Genomic DNA, 5,372 nt, shown 5'->3' on the forward strand with positions numbered 1-5,372 from the left:
AGAGAGAGAGAGAGAGAGAGAGAGAGAGAGAGAGAGAGAGAGAGAGAGGTCAGAATAGGAGTTTGATGAAGCTGCTTATTTAGGACTGAGTGCTCTGAAGTCTCCCAGTCTTTGGACGTTGTCCAGCTGTGGGTTAGCATTAATTCTTATGAACTGCAAGAGGAACCCTCTCTGGTGTGGTCCGAGCAAGTTACTGATCTATGCGTATAGCAGTATGCCATTAGGAGTCATTTATTGCTATGCTGCTTGAGGAGAGTAACAACAGTAGGTTTTCCCCTATGTCCATGAACTAGCTAGTCTTATGTTCTTGGCCAGTAAGGAGGAGGAAGGGAGACTGTAAGAGGCAGAGGCGATGGATGACTTTAAGGAAACAGCACCTTCCAGACACAAGGCGACTGATGTGTGTTTGAACCTATAGAGTCTGTGAGAGAACAAGAACTGTGCAAGTTCAAAGTGGACAAAACCCCAGCTCTGAGAGGGAAAGTGAGCATGGGCTCTCAGAAACCATTTGTAACTGATAGATGCTAGGAAACAGACAATCAGTTTTCTTCAATGGAGTATACTATACTATACTATCAACTATACTCCAGGGCAGGCCACGTGCCTAGGAGTGGGGGCCAGCATAAAATGGACTCTGTGTTTTTTGTGTTGCTATTTTTTTTCTAATTGGGATTTTTGTTTGTTTGGTTTATTTTCACCCTGTTTGCTTTTATCCTTTTCTTTTTGAGAGAGAGAGAAAGATAGCTAATGTGGGGTCTGATAGGTAGGGAGTGGAGGGGTTCTGATCAAAACAAAGAATATGATCGAAATATGTTGTGAGGGAAAATTTAGATCAACAGGAATAATGAAAGTGTTCAAGCCACAGGAAGTCAGGGAAAGTCAAGTCAGAGAGAGGAAGGGGAGAAAAGGGAGAGAGAAAAAGGGAAATTGTGGAAGAGAGGGAGGAAGGAAAGGAGAGGAAGGGGAGGAAGGGAGAGAAAAGGAGAGGGAGGGAGAAAGGGAGGTTAGGACCAGCTACTCAACCCTTCAAATAGCTCAACTGTGTAATTCACCAATTAAGATGGCAAGTGGTACAGACCAAATTAAAAAACTAACCCAACTATATTTTATCTTTGAGGAACTTTCTTCAGGGGCTGGAGAGATGGCTCAGTGGTTAAGAACACTGGCTGCTCTTCCGCATGGCCTGGGTTCATTGCCAAACACCTAGACAGCAGCTCACCATCTTCTTTCCTCCATTTATAGGGACTACAATACCAATTCTGACCTTCGTGGGCACCAGACATGTATGTGGTATACAGACATACATGCAGGCAAAAAAAAAAAAAAAAACTCAAATGCATAAAATAAAATAAATAAATCTAAAAAGAAATGGAAAGAAACTTCAAATATGATGGTATAGATGAATATCATGGAGAGATGGAGAAAGCATGCAGGCAAACTTCAGGCAAGGGACAGCTGGAGGACCACTGAGCAGAGTGGACCTCAAACCAATGAAAACTTTCAGACATAGAGATGGGCATTACAGGATAATAGTAGGGCCCATCTGTCATGGGACCTAAATTTTTTAAATTATTGTACACCCAACAACAGAGCTACAAGGCCTAGGAGGCAAAACCTGGCCTGAATATGAAATGAGAAATAGTTCCAAAGTGCAAGCGGGAGACTTTGACCCTCTGTTGCTGACACACAGTGAAAAGCTAGTCAGAAGAAACAGCGATGCTGTCGGCCTACAAGATGCATTGGCTGCCTGGGAAGGCTCCTTTCCACCCAAGCAGAATGTTGTCCTCCAAGTGTGTGTGTGTGTAAACATTCTCAGACAGAACACAGCCTCTCCTCCAGACAAACTATAGTGGATTTAAAAAGCATCAAAGTCATGCCGTGTGCTCCCTGACACAGCGGAAGCAGATGAACAGACAACAGCGGGGGCATCTCCAGACGCTGAGAAACAAACACTACACTTGTGAATAATCCATGGGTCAGAGGAGATGCCTCGAGCGATGTGAAAACTATTCCAGACAGACTGGAAATGAGAGGGTAATCTACCGGGCACAGTACAAGCAGCGCGTGGGCATGTATAAAGTGTGTGTTATTAAAGAGGCAGAGTCTCCTGTCAACAGTCTCAGCTTCTCCCCAAGAATCTGAAAACAGAGCAGTGACAGACCCACAGCAGACAGAAGGAATCAGGGCTGGCTCAGAAATCAAAAATCTGAGCAGAGCCATGATGTCACCTTGATGAGTGCACAGATTCAATGCAATGCCCGCCCAAGTTGGTGTGACTTCTCCAACATACAGGAGATATCATCTTGACTCCGGGGGCGGGGTGGGTGGGAGGTAAAGTTGTAGAACTAGCTCAGGCGATTCTGAAAATGAGGTGCATGGAAAAGGGATCTGCCAACCACATTTAGTATTATTATTAATCATTTGTGTGCACATGTGTGTACACACATGTGTGGAGGTCAGAGTTAACATTAGTATCCTCCTTAGTCACTTTGCACTTTACTTTGTGAAATAGAGTCTCTTACTGAACCTGGCATGTTCCATTTCAGCAAGACTGGCTGATCAGTAGGCTTCCAGGATCCTCCTGTTTCCATGAGCCTGGTGCTGAGATAACGGGTTCACTTTGACAGCTTTTGTTATTCTTTTTCATTTGTTTCTTTCTTTTTCTCCTCCTTCCCCTCCTTCCCCTCCTTTCTCTCCTCCTCCTCCTCCTCCTCCTCCACCTCCTCCTCTTCCTCCTCCTCTTCTTCTTCTTCTTCTTCCTCCTCCTCCTCCTCCTCCTCCTCCTCCTCCTCCTTCTTCTTCTTCTTCTTCTTCTTCTTCTTCTTCTTCTTCTTCTTCTTCTGTTTGTTTGTTTTATGTGGGTACTGAGAATCCAAACTAAGGTCTTTGTGCTTGTGTGGCAAGCACTTTACTGCTGAGTCCTGGGGACTCAATGATATAGTTCTTGGCCCTGGAACAGTGTCACAGAGTCAGCATGGTGTGCGTCTTCACGGGTGTTGATGGTATGTATATATATACATACACATACATATATATGTGTGTATGTATATATATATGTTTTTTGTTATTGTTTTGTTTTGTTTTTTTTACTTCACATTCCTCAATAGAGGAATGTCCTTTCTTCCAAGGTTAATGACTCCATGATAATCAGAGAGTCTCAGCAAAATGATAAAACACTGTGATCTTCAGGACAGCCCTTAAGGCTGTGGGAAAGAACACTGAAAACATGAGTTCAAAATATATAATATCTCAACTATCCAAAATATAAGGATGCAATATGAATTGTATAAGGAGCTTCACAGATCTAAAGGAACAGAGGCAACTGCACTATGAGCCAGCTTGTCAGAGAGATCATAAGGAAGGAGATAAAGAGATTTAGTGAGTGGTGATCACAGAGCAAGATTTCACCCAGCTAAGATTTTTTGTTTATGCTTACAAAGGCAGGATGAGTTCAAGGTCAGCTTGAGACAGGGGGAGTTTTGGTCCAGGCTCAGTTGTGGTAGGAATGGTAATTTCAGAGCAGTGTCCCATCCAGATATCTTATTGTCTGTGCTTGGGCTTGCTGTCTCTTTCTGAGAGAGAAAGAGAGAGAGAGAGAGAGAGAGAGAGAGAGAGAGAGAGAGAGAGAGAGAGAGAGAGAGAGAGAGAGAGAGAGGTCTGAAAAGATGAACATAGGCCATCAGCTTGGAGCCACAATTTGACTTCAAGTCATTTGTTTCACTGATCCCAGACATCCTTTCTCTCAGAACCCCTCTCCAAGCTGAGGCTGGCCCTTAGCACTTTACCAATAGAGAGATCTCATCAGCCTTTGATCCAGTTCTAAAGCACATTTTAACTGTAGTAAATATACATACAGTTCATTTCCTTAGCCATTTTTTAAATGATGAATATGTCTTTACTATTGTCCACTGCATGTCCAGAATGCTTTCCTTCCCCCCGACCTCCCATGACATTCTCTGTCACTATAAACCAACTGACCAACTCAAGCATCTTTTCCATCCTCTGGTGACCTCTGCTCTGCTTTGGGACCCATGAATTCTGCCACTCAAAGGCATCATACAATGAGAGAGAAGGATTTCTTTCTATGCCTGGGTTGATTCTGCTCACAATGTCCACAGAAGCTCATCAACGTTGCACAGAGCATTACAAAGTCTTCCTTTTTTAGGGATCAGCAATACTCTCCTTTCTGGGTGGAGCCCATTTGTTCAGATGGGATGACAGACTCTTCAGTTCCCACTTTCATATTGTGAACAATGCCAGACATTTTGAGACCTCTTTCAGGTCTCCTGGATCTACAGCCAATTGTGGATTCTCTGCATGTTGTAGAAACACAGCTTTGTTTACTGAGGAGTCATTGTGATGCTTTATTGTTATAAATAACACACAACAGCTGTATTATTGTGTCCCCACCAACAATGCCCACTGATATCTTTACCTTATCTAACACTCATGTATGTGTAGGCACTCTGACAGAGGCTCATTACAAATTTGATATGTACTTCTCTGATCTATAATATTGGTGCTTTTTAAAAAAATGGTTACTGCTCATTTTTTCCCCCTCTTCTTTGGGAAACTGTCAGTTCATGTCTTAGCTCTTGTTTTCATTGTTTGTTTATTTCTCAATTGCATGAGTTCTTCAAATATTGCGGGTTTATTGACATTTGGCCACTTGTATGATTTGAAGATATTTGCCCATCTGTGGGCTTCCCTCACCCCATGAATAGTGTCTTTCAATGTGCAACTTAATAATGAGAGCTTTTATGTAGATCTCAGTCAAGGTTTTGTGCTATCAACAGACACTAGGGAGATCAATGGAACAGAGTGGGGAATTCATGAACAGGCCACAACAACGTGTAAGACTCATTTTTGATAAAAACAAAAGCAATTTAGTGGAAGGAATATGCTTCTGGCAACAGCTCATTGCAGGAAAAATGGAATGCACACAGGTAAAATAAAAACCACACCCAGACAAAATGCTCCCATCTAAACCCTACACCACGAAAAAATGGAATGCATACAGGTAAAATACAAACCACACCCAGACAAAATGCTCCCATCTAAACCCTACACTGCGAAAAAATGGAATGCACACAGGTAAAATACAAATCACATCTAAACAAAATGCTCCCATCTAAACCCTACACCACAAAAAAATGGAATGCACACACGTAAAATACAAACCACATCCAAACAAAATGCTCCCATCTAAATCCTACATTTTACATAAAAATTCACGTGCAGTTAATCAACTGTAAAAGTCCTAGAAAAAGAGGGATTTGAAGGGCCAAGGGCTGAACAGAGTGTTCTCAGGCAGAAAGCAGTTTGTAAAGGGCAAAGTCAACACACTGAACCCTAAACACTGTTAGGGATGG

Source organism: Mastomys coucha, unplaced genomic scaffold, assembly GCF_008632895.1.
Source record: "Mastomys coucha isolate ucsf_1 unplaced genomic scaffold, UCSF_Mcou_1 pScaffold11, whole genome shotgun sequence".
Lineage (NCBI taxonomy): Eukaryota > Metazoa > Chordata > Mammalia > Rodentia > Muridae > Mastomys > Mastomys coucha.